Source organism: Lissotriton helveticus, chromosome 3_1 (genome assembly GCF_964261635.1).
Source record: "Lissotriton helveticus chromosome 3_1, aLisHel1.1, whole genome shotgun sequence".
Taxonomy (NCBI): domain Eukaryota; kingdom Metazoa; phylum Chordata; class Amphibia; order Caudata; family Salamandridae; genus Lissotriton; species Lissotriton helveticus.
This window is the reverse complement of record NC_136061.1, coordinates 1,589,956,738-1,589,975,377: the sequence shown is the minus strand read 5'-3', so window position 1 is coordinate 1,589,975,377 and position 18,640 is coordinate 1,589,956,738.

The following is an 18,640-nucleotide window of genomic DNA, read 5'->3' as shown; positions in this document are numbered from 1 at the left end:
CCCCGACATCGTCAGAACCTGCCTACACGAAGGGATGAAAGACGTCGCCGAGTGGATGAAGAACAGCCGCCTGAAACTGAACTCAGACAAGACGGAAGTCCTCATCCTGGGACCATCGCCCTCCGCCTGGGACGACTCCTGGTGGCCCCCCGCCCTGGGCACCGCACCCAAGCCAACCGACCATGCACGCAACCTGGGCTTCATCCTGGACTCTTCCCTCTCGATGACCAGACAAGTCAACGCCGTCTCCTCATCGTGCTTCAACACCCTGCGTATGCTCCGAAAGATCTTCCGATGGATCCCGACCGAAACCAGGAAGACGGTCACCCAGGCCCTCGTCACCAGCCGACTGGACTACGGAAACACCCTCTATGCCGGAACCACAGCCAAGCTACAGAAAAAACTCCAACGCATCCAGAACGCCTCCGCCCGACTCATCCTGGACATCCCCCGACGCAGCCACATCTCCGGCCACCTGAAAGACCTGCACTGGCTCCCCGTCAACAAGAGGATCACGTTCTGGCTCCTCACCCACGCACACAAGTCTCTCCACGACCTAGGCCCCAAGTACCTCAATGACCGCCTGACATTCTACACGCCCACCCGCCAACTACGGTCCACCAGCCACGCCCTCGCCGCCGTACCACGCATCCGAAGAGCCACCGCCGGAGGAAGATCCTTCTCCTACCTGGCTGCCAAGACATGGAACGCCCTCCCCATCCACCTTTGGCTGACCCAGGACCATCTCGCCTTCAGGAGACAACTCAAGACCTGGCTGTTCGAGCAGTAGCAACCCCCTTCCCCCAAGTGCCTTGAGACCCTCCCGGGTCAGTAGTGCGCATACAAGTGTTATGATTGATTGATTGATTGATTAACAATCTCGAAAACAAAAATGATAACCTCTCTACCGTGTCCTACTTTAAGCAGGACCCATCTTGACCGTGTTGGCACAAATACCTGTACACGTCTTGAACTTGAAACAATAAACCTGACACTAAGTTACTCACCAAAAGTACGTATTCAGGCTCCCGTAATCTCGAGATACTTGACGCTGCGCAGGAAGGGATCTCGGGACCTCGGACTCGTCCTCTCCGCTGGACTAGGGCCTGGGGTGAAACACTCCGCCGTCTTTGCCACTGCCTCGTGTGGGTCCCGGACTGGCCGCAACTCCCCGTATTCCCCGAGGGAGTTAGCGAGAAGATCTCGTCGATGTGCACTGGAAGTCTGTCGAAGGAACTCGAGGGATGCCGGGCCAGGTCCCAGACCTCCGGCGAGTCGAAAAGGGGGAGTGTCCCTATTTCGGGCGCCAGAATAATGTGGTAAATAAATTAATACCCCATCAATCGGAATTTCTAGAATGCTATCAGAAGGCAAAGAAAGAGGAGTCCGTGGTGCAGAGTTAAGGCTTTATTCAATAACTCGAGTTAAGGGAGAGCTCCAGCACCAAGCGGGTACAGGAGTGGTCTAAAGTTTCATTCACACAGCAGAATATTTATACATATCCAATCAGTAGGCATAAGAAAGAAAAAGGAAGTGACAAGCAGAAGTGACAAACAGTAATTTCAAACAAGATGTGTCAAGGTATGGGCATGTCCTATGTCTCGTGAGAGTGCATGTGATGTTGAAATGTGTTCTTGCTCTTTTCAGTTGAAGGACCTTCCTCATCGGGGGGGGGGGATCTCTCAGCTTAGAGTCAAGAACAGGAACTATCTTTAAAAACAGGAACTATCTGCTGCTGCTGCCAGGAGGCCCATAGGAATGAATGGGAAGTCATTCTCAATTTGCGATTCGCAATTTGGTAGTCGCAAATTGAGAATAATTTCAAGGGTGCAGGGGTGTCCAAAGGACACCCTGTTGCACCCCTGAAATATGCATGGGTGCGTCACATGGCACTTTGAAAAATGCAAAAATGTGAATTTTTCAAGGAATTCGCAACTTTCCACCAACTAGTTGGTGGTAATTTGCGATTCCTTAAGGACATTTTGCTAATTTTTTTTGCTTTATACATTGCATTTAAGGAATCGCAAAATTTGCGATTCATTAAATGCAATTGCAAAATAAGGAATCGCAAATGTTGCGATTCTTTGTTTTGCACCAGATTTTGCTTTATACATACCATTTAGCAAATTCGCATTCGCAAAGGCCGAATTTCAGCCTTTGCGAATGCGAATTTTCTTGATACATATAGCCCAAAAGGAGCATGTTTGAAGAATAGGTGAAAGTGAAATAGCAAATGTATTCACTCTGAGCCCTTAAAATGAGTTTATTCACCCTAGGATGTAAATGAAATAACATTTAGGGGCATTTAATGTTCGAGCCAAAATGCGTGATTTTGATGAAAGAGATAACACCCCCCCCCCCCTTAGAACATGCTTCAGAAAGGTCAAACATGTTCCATTTTTAAATGTTGCATCTTCCATAACACCTAACATATGTATTTGCATTATCACTTTTACAGATAGGTTAAGCAGGTTTGAAGTTATTTTCTTCCTTCCAGGAGCCCTGAATGGAAGATTCATGGAATGGGTAAAAGTGACTGAAAATAGTGAATTTACTCACTTTGATCCCTCAAAAAGTGTTTCTTCACCTCCAGAAGTGAATTAAAAAACATTTAGAGGTATGTAATGTTCAAGCGAAAACACCCGATTTTTGATGAAATAGATAACATTCCCCCTTAAGACATGCTTTAGAAAGGTTAAAAATGGTAAATCTTCACATTTTGCATCTTTCAATTACATCTCACAATTATATGTGGATCATCACTTTTAGAGATAAGAGGAGCATGTTTAAAGTGGTTTTCATGCTTCCAGGGGTCCTAAACGGAAGATTTGGAGAACGGCTAAAAGTGAAATAGTGAATTTACTCACTCTGTGCCCTTAAAAACTGTTTATTCACCCCGGGAAGTGAATTAAGTAACATTTAGATGCATTTAATGTTCAAGTGAAAATGCGTGATTTTTGATGAAAGAGATAACACTCCCCAGTAGGACGTGCTTCAGAAAGGTAAAAAATTGTCCATTTTCAAATGTTGCATCTTTCAACTACATCTCACATATGTATGTGGATCATCACTTTTAGAGATAAATGAGCACTTTTAAAGTGATTTTCATGCTTCCAGGAACTCTAAACGGATGATTTGTAGAATGGGAAAGGTGAATGAAAAGGCAGATTTACTCACTCTGAGCTCTTAAAAAGTGATACTTCACCCCAGGAAGTGAAATTAACTAATTTTAAAGCAAAAATGCCAGATTTGTGATGAAAGAGAAAACACATGCTTCAAAATAGTAAAAAATGGTACACTTTCAAATGTTGCATCTTTCAACTACATCTCACATATGACGCTGGATAATCACTTTTAAAGATACAATGAGAATGTTTAAAATGATTTTTCATGTTTCCGGGGCTCCTAAATGAAATACTTGTAGAATAGGGAAAACATTAATGAAAATAGCGAATTTACTCACTCTGAGCCCTTAAAAAGTGTTTCTTCACCATGGGAAGTGAATTAAATAACATTTAGAGGCATTTAATGTTCAAGCGAAAACGATGAAAGAGTTAACCTGCCCCTTTACGACATGCTTCAGAAAAGTCAGAAATGTTGCTTTTCCAAATGTTGCATCTTTCAACTACATCTCACATTTGCATGTGGGTCATCATTTTCAGAGATGAAATGAGCATGTTTAGAGTGATTTTCAATGCTTCCAGGGCCCTTTAAATGAAAGATTTGTCAAAAGGGAAAAAAGTGGATGAAAATAGTGATTTTACTCACTCTGAGCCCTTAAAATATGTTTATTTTCCCCAGGAATGAATTAAATTACATTTAGAGGCATTTAATGTTCATAGGATTGGATAGGATAAACTTATGAAGCGCACTTATACCTAGGCAGATGGGATAAAGGGAAGAGCGTAAGACAACCAACTAGGACGCAAATAGCCATGATCTCAACAGCTTTCTAAAATCTGGAAGAGAGTTTGCTTTAGAGATGGGGAAGGCAGGGAGTTTCAAAGTTTGGTGGCTGCTAAAGTGAAGGAACGCCCACCACACATGGCTGTGCGGTGGGGACGGGCGCAGCCTGCAGCACACGCTCTGCGTCTGCTGCGTGCCCTGGTTTGCTTCGATGTTAAATGTCTTAACCCAGAAGTATGCGGAAGCTGGACTGCTAACCCCCAAGATGGCGGCTGGTGTGAGTGCACTGGACTCTCTCCGCACAATTGGGAAAACCTGTGGGGAACCAGTGGGTCCTACAAAAAGATAGAAAGCCCCAACAACAGGAGAGGAGGGACGCCAGACCGAGGGTCTTGGTCAGGCATGTAGAAGAGAGCATCTGGTAAGTGTCTGTGAAGACAGTGCAATGCAGAACAGTTACTGCTAAAATAGGTGAAACAAGTGTAGCTGAAAGCAGTTAATAAAATATACTAAAGCAGCGGCGCAACTGTCTGCACCACACGTCCGGTGTGCGCCAGGGGTTGCTTAGGCATTTAATGCCTCAACCCGAAGTATGCGCAAGCTGGACTGCTAACCCCCAAGATGATGGCTGGTGTAAGTGCATGGGACAATCTCCGCACAATGGGGAAAGCTCGTGGTGGACCAGAGAGTCCCAGAAACAGAAAGAAAGTCCCAACAATGGGAGAGGAGAGACGCCAGACCATGGGTCTAGGTCAGGCATGCAGAAGAGAGCATCCGGTAAGAGACTGTGAAGGCAGTGCAATGCAGAACATTTAATGCTAAAATAGGTACTGGACTATTGATCTAAAATAAATACTCCTAAAACATCTCAAGCATCTTGGAGTGATTACTACATTTTATGGCGATGAGTTACATCAAAGAACCTGCCTGTGTACCTTTCATGATCTTCATTTTCAAGTGTGGAGTACCTGGAACCTCCTTCCAAGCTAAAGCAACTCCTCTGTCTACAGCTGCACTTACTCAACTACTGGCACACCGCAGTCCCACCAGTGACCTCAACATCGGTCGCCCACCACGTAAACGTGCCATTCCTCGCTGTTCCAGCTGCAGCCCAAGCTCCAGTATCTACAGAACCTCTACAAGCAAGGTATTCAGCTGCTGCCTGTGCTTGTGTCTCCTGTGTTGTACATCCGTATCTGCACAAACCTGTTCCTGCATGTGCCTCACAAGATCAAGTTTCCTTGCCTACGTTTGTGTCTACAGAGCCTCAACAAGCAAGGTAATTAGTGAGTGCCTGAGTTTGTGTTCCCTGCGTGGAGTGAGGCGCTTCTGTTTTCAGCAAACCTTGTGAGCCTACTGGCTCTAATCTACAGTGCCCGCCCATTCATAATATTATTCAATCCTCTTCATTTCAACTTCATGGACATTTGTGTTTTGGAAAGGAGTTTCCTGCACTGTCTTCTTATGGGCTTGTGTAGATGCTATGCACAGTGAGAATCACCTGCCTCTAGTCTGACAACCTCAAGATTTGTCCACACACTGGTCCTCGCACCAACTAGTACAGCAAGTCTCAACTTGAACACCCGGTAGAGACACGCACACACACTTACGGTACTTTACGAGCGCATGGGAATAGTGTTTCTTTGTGCCTACTCTGTCTGTCTACATCGTGGAATGTATCTAGTGTTATACATATGTGGTGTTGCTTTTCGCATCTTAGATTGTTGGTGCCACTTTGAGCCAATTTTTCTTCAGTGCCATTTCAACCAACACTCCGACTTTCAAAAGGCTATGACACGAGCTCTACACGGTGCGTGCTTCCTTATCTGCACCTTATGCCTCCTCGGATCTTTGTGATGCTCCTCCATGTCCTTGTGTTCTACTCGCTTCATAGGCTGGATCTACGGACGTGCCGTGAGCCACACGGGGTATGTCTCAAAATGTGCCCCCATCTTTGGTTTGAAATTTCTCTTCCTTTCTGGCTTCCTGTGGACATGCTTTGCCAACCACGGTGTCTCCTACACTTAAAGTCATTCACTTCTTGCGAAGCCTCGAAGCTTCTCCTGCATCACAAGGCCATGTCTGCTCCTCTCCACATGGTTTTCATTTCTCTACTTTTACTTTGCAGTGGTGTTACAGTTCTACTCGTGGCGGTGAGTTCTTGCACTTGAGAGGTTTATGGCACACCAAGAGTACTGCTCTCTTTCGATCTAACATGGTGTTTGCTGCAAAGTACTTTGGTTATGGCAAGCCCAAGTATTCTCCGGTCTTCAGTGGGCATTGCATCCCCTACAAAGTAATTCCATGTGGCAAGTTTTCTGGAGCTGTTTTGTTTCCACAATGTCATGTTCACCTACTATGGACGCCTGTCTCATTGGATCACGGCACATCTTTGGCAGTGATGTTTGCTATTTTGTTGTGCATTTTAACATATTATAACGTTATTGTGACTTCTTTCCACAGGTATTAGACATTTAGCGATCTACAGTAATTCACATTCAATCGTTGTTTCTGGTTGTGCACGTTCAAAAACCATATTGTGTATTTTCAAGGCTTGTCATGTCATATGTACATTGCTATGCAATTGTCTCATTTTGCAGTTATCTCACATTGTGCACAACATCTGTACCTTCATACGGGGTAGGGCTTTTGTCCTGTCTGTTACAGTGCACGTTGTTTTTTTTGCCTCTAGGGTTCAGTCCTCATATTTTCCCTGTGACTACCGTACACAACAATAGACACTCACCCAGGGTCATTGTTTTTCTTTGTTTTGTCACCTTACATAGGGGGACTAGGGTTTTGTTTATGGGTCCTTTGCCCATTCATTACAGTGCACAGTATTTTTATCTCATCATGCGGTGTTTCACGCGGGTTGTGTTTCCGCTACACTTGTGCACAACATTGACCTTTCCACGAGGTATGTCTCTATTGTTACTGTGCGGAATGTTTTTACCTCTTCACGGGGTGTTTCACGTGGGTTGCATTACCACTACTCTAGTGCACACCATTGACCTCTCCAAGAAGTATGTCCCTTTTGTTTCAGTGCACACTTTTATCTCAAGGTTCACAAGTTGTGAGGCTGCTGTTCCGCATTCCCAATCCTCAATTACAAGAGGTGTTGGCGGACTGTTGTCCCACACATACATGGACATTTCGTGACCTCTCTGTGAGGTGTGTTTTTGGGTCATTTCCCACTTTCATGTGCATTTCAATGGACCTCCATTGGAGGTACATTTTACGGTCTTACACCTTCACTTCTTAGTGCAAGTTTTCTTTTTTTACCTTATGTAAGGTGTGTAGTATGGGTTGTGTTTTTATTTTAACAGTGCATTATGTATAGACCCCTCTTGTGGTCACCTCTGCAAGTTCATATTGTTAACCCACATGGGTGTATAGTTTGGTTCTTGTCCAGTAACTATAGTGCATTGGTTCACGTTCTCAAAAACTGCTTTGTTTCTTCTTTCATTCTCAACACTGTAGCCCAGTACTTTTCTATTTTTTTACTCAAATGGTTATTGAATTTTGGAGAAGTATGAGTTATATAATGTATTTCTCTTCTTCTCGGTCTTCTAGTTTCATCATGCTTTGACCTACCTCTGAGCACATTTGTCTGGCCAATGGGTGTGCAGGTCATTGGTGCTTTTTCCTTCTATTCTTTTCTTGTTCCTCTTTTGCTTAGTTATAGAAAGGAGGATGGGATATGGATTGTGTTTATCTGTTTCCTCAGTTTCTTGGTTGTTTTCTTCCTCTCTATCTTCCTGTACTCTCCCTTCTATTACTTTCATCTAATTTCTATGCCTGATTTTACTTTTCTCTTTTCTGTTTGGAAGAAAGAAGGAAATGTTGTAGATCAGATATATTGCTGTTCATGTCATCCACTGCTCCACCAGTGGAACCCTGTAAGGATGATGTAACATGGAATGTTGGTGTATGAAAACCACAGTTGAGAAGAGCTGAGCAGCATGCTGGCTGCTCCTGGTGGGGCTGAATTACTACTGTACTATTGATCTACAATAAATACTCCTAAACACCTCAAGCATCTTGGAGTGATTACTACACAAGTGTAGCTAAAAGCGGTTAATACAATATACCAAAGCAGAGGCGCAACTCACTGTAACACGCGTCTGATGCACGCCCGGGGTTGCTTTGGCAATCAATGCCTCAACCTGGAAGTAATACAAGCAACAATTGGTTATGTCGGGTAAAACAATTTCTTTGTAGTTTTACACATTTACGTCAGATGAAATAATTAATTTAGGCAAGGTGCTTGAACACAAACACAAGATTATGATTTTGAAAAACAGATAATATTTCACTTCCTGTTTCCAAATCTTTAGAAAAATTCAAGAATTACCAAGCAGAAAGGCTGTCTGATGATTCAATTGATAAAGCTACACATGTGAAAGTGATTTACAGTGATATTGTGAGAGAAGTGACAAGGTGAAAAGATCTGTGTAGTATACAAAGAGGTGACATGATACTGTACATATAATTACAGATGAAATTTTATAAAACAAAGTCCAATTCCAAAATGTGGCAACAGTGTCTCTAGCTCAGCAATTGAATTACATAGATTTGCTAGCTAGAGGACCTATTGAAGTATGGACAGGTAACCATTGACATTTCGACATTTCGACCATGACAGATGGAATTTTATAAAACAAAGTCCAATTCCAAAATGTGGCAACAGTGTCTCTAGTTCAGCAATTGAATTACATAGATGTTTTAGCTAGAGGACCTATTGAAGTATGGACAGGTAACCATCGACGTTTCGACCCTGACAAGAGCACGAATTGGAAGTGTCAAAATGGGTCTTCTTCAGGACAAGGGGTAAGATGGAAAGCTGTTTCTTCAAATTGATCGAAGGACGCGCATGGAGTGGAACCCTAAAGCCTTAGGGTATGGGGAACCAGGGGTTGGGTCCAACTGGGCGTCAGCGGCTGATTGAATCAGGCTCCTGGTAGCAAGAAGAAAAACGGGTCAATAGATGCTTCTTGAAATTAAAAGATGCTCCTTGGGATGACAGCGGTCTCGGCTTTGCCTCCCATATGAATGGCAGACAACGATCAACCCAAACTAGTGATGGGGTTTAATGCTCGATTTTTGAAGAATTGGCGAAGTTGTAAGCTTGAAAGGTTAGGCGCGATAACTGTGCCAACCGCGGAGTCACCAATGATTCAGGACCTCATGGTAGCTTGTGGCAATAAGCCAGCAGCGGCAGGATTCAACGAAAACAGTGAACAATTATTTCATCCGACATAAATGTGTAAATCTACAAGAAATTGTTTGACCGGACAGAACCAATTGTTGTTTGTATTATATATGCCCGGGTTCTGAGGGAGACTGGGTTACCCCTTTGCTCTGCATAATATCAACCCAGAAGTATGCACAACCTGGAACGCTAACCCCCCAAGATGGTGTAAGTGCCCAGGACACTCTCCGCACAATCGGGAAAACCTGTGGCAGATCAAGGAATCACACAAACCAAAAGAAATTCTTAGCAATGGGATGCTAGACTGAGGGTCTAGGTCAGGCAGCAGAACAGAGCCTCAGGGTAAGTGAGTGTGAAGTCAGTGCAATGCAGAACAACTAATGGTAAAACACATAGCCAAAATTAGTTAATAAAATATAGCAAAGCAAAGGCGCAACTCACTGCACCACGTGTCCGTGAGTGAATTTACTCATTCTGAGAACGTAAACAGCGTTTCTTCTTCCAGGGAAGTTAATTAAATAACATTTGGAGGCAATAAATGTTCAAGCAAAAATGCTTGATTTGTGATGAAAGAGATAACACCACCCTTACGACATGCCTCAGAAAGGTCAAAAATTGTCCATTTTCAAATGTTACATCTTTCAACTACATGTCACATATGTATTTTGATAATAACTTTTAGGGATAGATTGAGCATCTTTAAAATAATTTTCTTGCTTCTAGGGACCCTAAAAGCAAGATTTATGGAATAGGTAAAGGTGAATGAAAATAATGAATTTACTCACTCTGAGCCCATAAAAAGTGCTTCTTCACCCCGGGAGGTAAATTAAATAACATTTGGAGGCCTTTAAATTTCAAGCAAAAATGCCTGATTTTTGATAATAATAATAATCCACATTTGTAAAGCGCGAACCATCACCCGTTAGCGTCTCTAGGCGCTGGGGGCCGTCAGGAAGATTAAGCAAGTTATTGCCCAATGTCACAGGGTGCTGGGCTAATCTGCCGCCGGCCCCAGGGATCAAATTGTGATCCCCAGATTCTGGAGTCAGTCACCTTGGCAGCGGGGCTGCACCTCTGCTCTGATGAAAGAGATAACACCCCCCTTACTACATGCTTCAGAAAGGCAAAAAATGGTCCTTATTCAAATGTTGCATCTTTCAACAACACCTCACATTTGTATGTCTGTCATAGCACCCTGTTACAATGCCTCAGAAACATCGGAATCCAAGGAAAAGCACTGGAATGGATCACCTCGTTCCTTGCCGGAAGAACTCAGAGAGTCCGCCTCCCACCATTCAAGTCTGAGGCCACTGAAGTCATTTGCGGCGTACCACAAGGATCTTCACTTAGCCCCACCCTCTTCAACGTATACATGAGCCCCCTCGTGGCCATCGCACGCCAACACAACCTCAACATCATCTCCTACGCTGATGACACTCAACTGATCCTCTCACTCACCAAGACCCTAACACCGCCAAAACCAACCTACATGAAGGAATGAAAGAAGTAGCCGAGTGGATGAAGCACAGCTGTCTGAAACTGAATTCAGACAAAACAGAAGTCCTTATCTTAGGTACCTCCACCTCCGCCTGGGACGACTCTTGGTGGCCAGAGGCCCTTGGAACAGCACCCATCCCGACGGACCACGCACGGAACCTGGGCGTCATCCTGGACTCCTCCCTCTTGATGACCAATCAAGTCAACGCCGTTTCCTCATCTTGCTTCAACATTCTTCGCATGCTCAAAAAAACATTTCGCTGGATCCCCACCGAAACTAGAAAAACGATCACCCACGCACTGGTTACAAGCCGCCTGGACTACGGAAACACCCTATACGCCGGTACCACCGCAAAACTTCAGAAAAAACTCCAACACATCCAGAACGCATCAGCCAGACTCATACTAGACATCCCGCGTAAAGACCACATTTCTGGCCACCTGAAAAACCTCCACTGGCTCCCCGTCAATAAGAGGATAACATTCCGCCTCCTAACCCACGCACACAGAGCACTTTACGAACTTGGACCCGAATGCCTCAACACACGACTTTCCTTCTACACCCCCTCCCGCCAGCTACGCTCCTCCAACCAAGCCCTTGCTGCTGTACCTCGCATCAACAAAACCACCATGGGAGGAAGATCCTTCTCTTACCTTGCGGCTAAAACCTGGAACTCACTTCCCACTCACCTTCGCCTCACTCAGAACCACCTAGCATTCAGAAAGCAACTTAAAACCTGGATATTCGACAAGTAATCCCCTACCCTTCTTCAAGCGCCTTGAGACCCTCTGGGTATGTTAGCGCGCTATATAAATTATTTGAATTTGAATTTATGTGGATCATCACTTTTAGGGCTAAAATGAACATGTTTAAAGTGATTTTCCTGCTTCAAGGGACTCTAAACGAGACATTTGTAGAATGGGTAAAAGTGAATGAAAATAGCCAATTTACTCACTCAGAGTCCTTAAAAAGTCTTTCTTCGCCACAGGAAGTGAAATAAATAACATTTGAAGGCATTTAATGTTCAAGCGAAAATGCCCGATTTTTAATGAAAGAGATAAAACACCTCCTTACGACAAACTTCCGAAAGGTCAAAATTCGTCCACTTTCAAATGTTGCATCTTTCAACTACATTCCACATTTGTATTTGGATAATCACTTTTTGCAGAAATATTGAGGATGTTTAAAGTGATTTTCTTGCTTCTAGCTGCCCTAAAAGCAAGATTTATGGAATGGATAAAAGTGAATGAAAACAGACAATTTACTCACTCCGAGATCTTAAAAGGTGTTTCTTTACCCCAGGAAGTGAATTAAATAACATTTGTAGGCATTTACTGTTCAAGCAAAAATGCCTGATTTTTGATGAAAGGATAATACCCCCACTTACAACATGCTTCAGGAAGGTGAAAAATGGTCTGTTTTCAAATGTTGCATCTTTCAACACCATCCCACATTTGTATATGGATCATCACTTTTAGAGATAAAATGAGCATGTTTGAAGTGATTTTCATGCTTCCAGGGTCCCTACATGGAAATTTTGTAGAATGGGTAAAAGTGAATGAAAATAGCCAATTTACTCACTCGGAGCCCTTAAAAAGGTTTCCTTCACCCCAGGAAGTGAATTAAATAACATTTGGAGATCTTTAATGTTCAACCGAAAACGTCAGATTTTTGATGACAGAGATACCATCCCTCCTTTCGATATCTTTCAGAACGGTAAAAAATGTTTCATTTTCAAATGTTTAAATTTTTCAACTATACCTCACAGATGTATTTGAATAATCACTTTTAGAGATAGATTGAGCATGTATAAAGTGATTTTCTTGCTTCCAGAGGCCCTAAATGCAGGATTTTATGGGATGGGTAAAAGTTAATGAAAATGGCCAATTTACTCAATCTGGGCCCTTAAAAGGTGTTTCTTCACCCAAGAATGTGAATTAAATAACATTTGGAGGCCCATAATGTTCAAGTAAAAACGCCATATTTGTAATGAAAGAGCTAACAGCCCCCCATTACGACATGCTACAGAAAAGTGAAAAATGGTTTGTTTTCAAAGTTGCATCTTTCAACTTCATCTCACATATGTATGTCGATCGTCACTTTTAGAGATAAATGTTCATGTTTAAAATGATTTTCACGCTTCCTGGGCCCTAAACAGAAGATTTGTAAAATGGGTAAAAGTGAATGAAAATGGTAAATTTACACACTATGATCCCTTAAAAAGTGTTTCTTTACCCTGGGAAGGAAAGTTAATAACATTAAAAGGCATATAGGGCCAGATGTAGGTAATTTCAATTTGCCTACTCTTAAATACCGACTCATACCGAATCGGTATTTAAGAGTCGGTAAATTGGAAGGAGGCAGATTAAGGTAAAAAATTACCGAATCTGTAAGAGTCGGTATTTACCGATTCTGTAAATACCGAATCGGTATTTCCTATTGATTCCTATGGGCCTTGAAACCCATAGGAATCAATGGGAAATACAGATTCAGTATTTACAGAATCGGTAAATACCGAATCCTGGCAGGGGGAACGGGGTAACACCCTGTAGCACCCCAAATGCAGGCTTGTGTGCCATGTGGCACACATACATGCCCTAAGGGCATGTCTGTGTGTCTCATGGCATAGGTGTACATGCACCGATGTGCATGTACACTGGAATTCGGTATTTTACCACCCAATAGGATTGGGTGGTAAAATAAGAAATCCTAAGGGCCTGTGGCACTGCAAACTGTGCCACCTACATATGGATTTACAGAATCGGTATATTTACCGATTCGGAAAAATACCGAAGTGGTAAATTTACCGAATCGATAAATATACCGATTCTGTAAATTCCGACTCACCTACATCTCAAAAGCCAAATACCGGTCGGTAACGGCCAAAATCGGCCGTTACCGACCGGTATTTGGCTACCTACGTCTGGCCCTTAATGTTCAAACCAAAACACCCAATTTTTTATGAAAAAGATAACACCCTCCCTTACGACATGCTTCAGAAAGGTCAAAAATGGTCCATTTTCAAAGTTGCATCTTCAAACTACATCCCACATTTGTATATATGAAATAGATTGAGCATGTTTAATGTGATTTTCATGCTTAGAGGGGCCCTAAATGCAAGATTCTGGGAATGGGTAAAAATGAATAAAAATTGCCAAGTTACTCACTTTGAGCCTTTAAGAAGTGTTTCTTAACCCCGGAAGGTGATTTAAATATCGTTTGGAGGCCTTTAATGTTCAAGCGAAAAAATCAGATTTTTTATGAAAGAGATAACACCCCCCTTATGACATGCTTCATAAAAGTAAAAAATGTGTCAGTTTTCAAATATTCGATCTTTCAACTACTTCTCACATATGTATGTGGATCATCAATTTTAGAGATCTAGGGCCCGATACACAGAACTAATTCAAGACAAAAACCTAAACGTACTACTTTTGGTATTCACAGAATGCACTTACTACTTTTGGTATTCGCAGAATGAACTTACTACTTTTGGTATTCACAGAATCATCTAACTATTTTTGGAACTATTTTTGGGACTCTCAGAATGGATTTAGGACCACTAACTGTACGTCCGCACGCTTACGAGCCGGAATCCCTGCTTAAGTCCCGTAATCTCAGCGTATGGCCCTGAATCTCCGATTTCAGGCCGTATTACACTCGCTGTGGCTGTTGATCATTTTCCTCAAGGGTAAACACCTGTACAAGTGCATACCTTTCCCCACCATGCATCAGCTGACACACAGCAGCCAATCCCAGCCCTGCAGCATGTATAAATGCAGAGTAGACACACACAAACCCTTTCAACTTGTCGCTGAATGTGTTTGTTGCTCTGCCCCTTGCCATGCAGCAAAAGTACTTGAGGAGGTGGAGGAGAGCAGAGAGGATCTTCAGACAGAGGATCAACCTATTTGGAATGTCCAGTCAACATGTAAGGGCCAGGTACCATTTCCCTCCAGAAGTCATCTTGGATATGGAATGTGAGTGGGAGCAGGAACTTGACTCTGTGACCTGCTGCTCCCATGCAATACCAGCTTATCTCAATTTCCTTTCTGCTCTCCATTTCTTTGCCACTGGGTCTTTCCAAATGGTCTCCAGTGACCATGTGGGCATTTCCCAGGTAAGCCAGTCACGTTGCTTGCATCAGGTACTGAGATGCATTACTACTAGAGCCCACATCCACACACAAATGCCCCATACATTGGGCAGGAGACAAAGGGCAGCACAAGATTTATATTTCATTGCACACTTCCCATGTGTGCTGGGTGCAATTGATTGTACCCTTGTGGCCCTTCAGCCACCCCTCCGCATTGCACACATCTTCTGCAACACAGACACAGATGGTATCCCATCAATGTGCAAGCTGTCTGTGATGCCAGTGGGAGGTTCATTGATGTGCACGCAGTGTTCCCTGGCAGTACCCATGACAGCTTCGTATTCCGCATGTCACCTTTTACCCGGCGGATGGCTGCGAGAGAATTTGGCAACATGTGGCTACTGGTTAAGTACCAAGAACTAAAAATGAGGGATATGTGTTAGTGAAATGTCTGAATGCCACACAACATTAACCATTGTACAATAAGAATCATAAAGCTACATACATGGTCCAACAGACACTGCATGTACTAAAGTATAGATCATGTCCTGTGCAAATCAAAGAGGGAAATATAACCAACTGCCCTTTCTTCCCTCCTCAGGCGACGCTGGGTATGCACTCTCCAAACATCTCCTCACCCCTTACAGGTGTGCAAACACTGTACCTCAGGGTAGGTTCAATAGGGCACACATACGGATTAGAGCCATCATAGAGCGCACTTTCGGTCTGTTGAAGTCGCGATTCAGATGTTTTGACCATACAGTGGGTGTGCTGCTGTACTCTCCTGAAATTGTGTGCAAGATCATATTAGCCTGTTGTGTTTTGCACAACATTGCTTCAACGCATGGCTTACACATACCCCTGGAACCGCAGCTAGTTCTGAATCTGGGAAACTGGGCCATTGCACATAACCGAGGTCAGGGTATGCGAGTCCATGATCAGCTCGTTGCTACGTTTTTCACATGAGCACCCTGTAGTGTCATGGACAGTGATGAAACTTGGATAGACACGCCTGTGCCAATAAATTCCATCCTGAGACTACTTTGCGAGCCACACTAACTGCATGTAAATCACGGCTGTTGAACAGTAGTCAAAAGGTTGAGCATGCCTCAGTTCATGTGCCCATGTCAGAGATCAGTGTAATGGATGTCCCTAAATAATCTGTTCACGCAGATAAAAAACTATACATGTTCTGAGAGACCTACCTGGTCCTTATAAGGATGGATCACTTAATCACAAAAGGCCATAACCATTGCAGTCTCAGGCCTGTGCCCTCAACAGATTTGACTCCCCCACACATGATGGGCCCACAACGTGAGTGATAATGTCATGGGTGAATCAGGCACCATGTGTCTGTGATATACAGCACTGCTCCACCACAATGTTACGTAACACATCACACAACTCTTGTAATGAGCACTCAATATGGACTACATGTATCATAATGCAAAGTAGGAGAAAACGAAACTGGGGTTTGATGATGTCTCAGCCCCCCTGTCCATGCAGAAATGTCATTAAATGGTCTGTTACCCCTTTTGTTACATGTTCATGATTTTCACCTGCACTGTAATTTCAGGTTTTTACACAACAGAACAGCAGGATGGCAGTGGATTTGATTAGTGATTGTGGATGGATCAGGATGAATACAAAATGGCATCCAACAATTTCCTGTGATGTATTTCCTGTCTCCCACTTACTGTATAACATTTCCTGTATGAAATAATGTGTTCCGGGACAATTTCGGAGGTTCCGGGCCGAAAACGCAATTCCCCGTTTCGGACCGTAATGCGCCGGTGCAGACCCGCCACTCCGGAAACTACGTATTCGGGCCGTAATATCCGAAAATTAACCGGAACACATTATTCCATACAGGAAATAATATACAGGAAGTGGGAGACAGGAAATAGTAGAAGTTGTTTACAGCCATTTTGTGTTCATTCGGAGTCATCCTCTATCAAAGATCACATCCTCTGCCATCCTGCTGCTCTTATTAAACTTATTTGCCCCAGAATGGCTGAGTAATATGAGGAGAAAGCACCCCTTTTCACAGAAAGGGAATTAGACTTCTTGGTAGAGGGGATGCTGTCCAAATATCCTCAGCTATATGGGGACGCTGAATACCAGCTGAGCACTGCAGACTAGGCCAGGCTATGGGCCAACATCGGTGAGCGCTGCAGTGCAATGGGAGTCCACACCAGGAGTGCTAGGGCATGCTGCAAGCGCTGGGAGGACCTAAAATGCTGGTCCTGGTACAAGGCTGAGGAGCTGGTGGGCCAGTCTTCCCAGCACCATATGCGTCGTCCTCACCTTTCCCCACTGTACAGGAGGGTCCTGCGAGCAGCTTGGCCGACTCTCCATGCTCAGCTGGAGGAGCATGAGCAGCAGAGACCTGGTAAGTGCATCCTATGCATAATGTGTTTGGGCAGTATAATGTGAGTTAAGACAGTGCTGTTCCATTGTGTGTTCCATGCGTCCATTCACCTATTCCGTTTCCATGCAGCAGTCATCAAGAAAGAAAAAAGGCACCCTGTGGCATATGTTATGTTATGTTATGTTATTTATTCTTTTGTATAGCGCAACGGCTACTCAGAAAGAGTGTCCCGGCGCTTTAGGTAAAGGAGAGCTGCATCACAATAACACAACACAATTAAAAAGAGAAAACAAGACAGATAGGGTAAGGAGGGCTGCTGAGAGGCCTACTGGGTAAAGAGCCAGGTTTTAAGGCCTTTCCTAAAAACAAGAAGACTGGTGGCCCCCCGGAGTGAGAGCGGAAGAGAATTCCACATCTGTGGAGCCAGCAGACCGAAGGAGCGGCCGCCCAGGCGCGCTCTCTTCACTCGCGGAACCGCCGCCAGGAACAAAGATTCAGACCTCAGCGACCGGGCCGGATGGTAAAAGGCCAGTCTCTTCTGGAGGTACTTTGCTCCCACCGCATGAAGAGCCTTGTAGGCCAGAGTCAATGCCTTAAAGGCGATCCGTTTGCGGATGGGTAGCCAATGCAGTGTCCGCAGTAGACCCGCGGCACTGGCTCGTCTATTTAGACCGAAAATGGCCCGAGCCGCCGCGTTCTGCGCGACTTGAAGCCGCTGCAGCAAGTACTCTGGTAGGCCCAGGTAAAGGACATTGGCATAATCCAACCTGGATCCGACCAGAGCCTGCACGGTCAGCTTCCTGTGTTCCTCAGACAGCAGAGGTAGAAACTTCCGCAACATCTTTAACAGGCCGAAGCAGGTGCCGGTCACCCCAAGGATCTGGGCTTTCATCGTTAGCCCCTTGTCCATCTTGACCCCCAAGTTCTTAGCCATTAGGGAAGAACAAGACGGGGGGAACATATCGATGGGCCACCAGGCCTGCCAGATTGGCTCCGTGTCACACCAAAGAAGAGTACCTCGGACTTATCGGAATTGCACTTGAGGCTGTTCAGTTGGAACCATTTAAAAACAGCCCCAAGGCAATTCCGGATACTCTCCCCGTCAAAGTCTCCACCTCTCTCGCAGGAGAAGAGGAGCTGGGTGTCGTCGGCATAGGATACGATCCGGGCACCAAACGACTCCGCCAACGCCGCCAAAGGGGTCATGAAGATGTTAAAGAGGGTCGGGCTCAATATAGAGCCCTGAGGGACCCCAACTCCCAGAGGCGGCATCACGGCGGTGTCCGGGGATGCCCAGACCGTTTGCCGGCGGCCGGCTAGAAAGGAGGAAAACCAGCTGAGCACCGTCCCCCGAAGGCCAATCTCATAGAGTCTTGCGAGAAGGCCATCATGGGGGACGGTGTCAAAGGCCGCCGACAAGTCCAACAACACCAGCATGACTTTGCCCCCGGTGTCCAACACCCCTTTGATGGTTTCCGAAACCTCGAGGAGCGCGGTCTCGGTGCTAAGGTTTGAGCGGAAGCCGGACTGGGTGGCATGCAAGATCTCGTGAGTCTC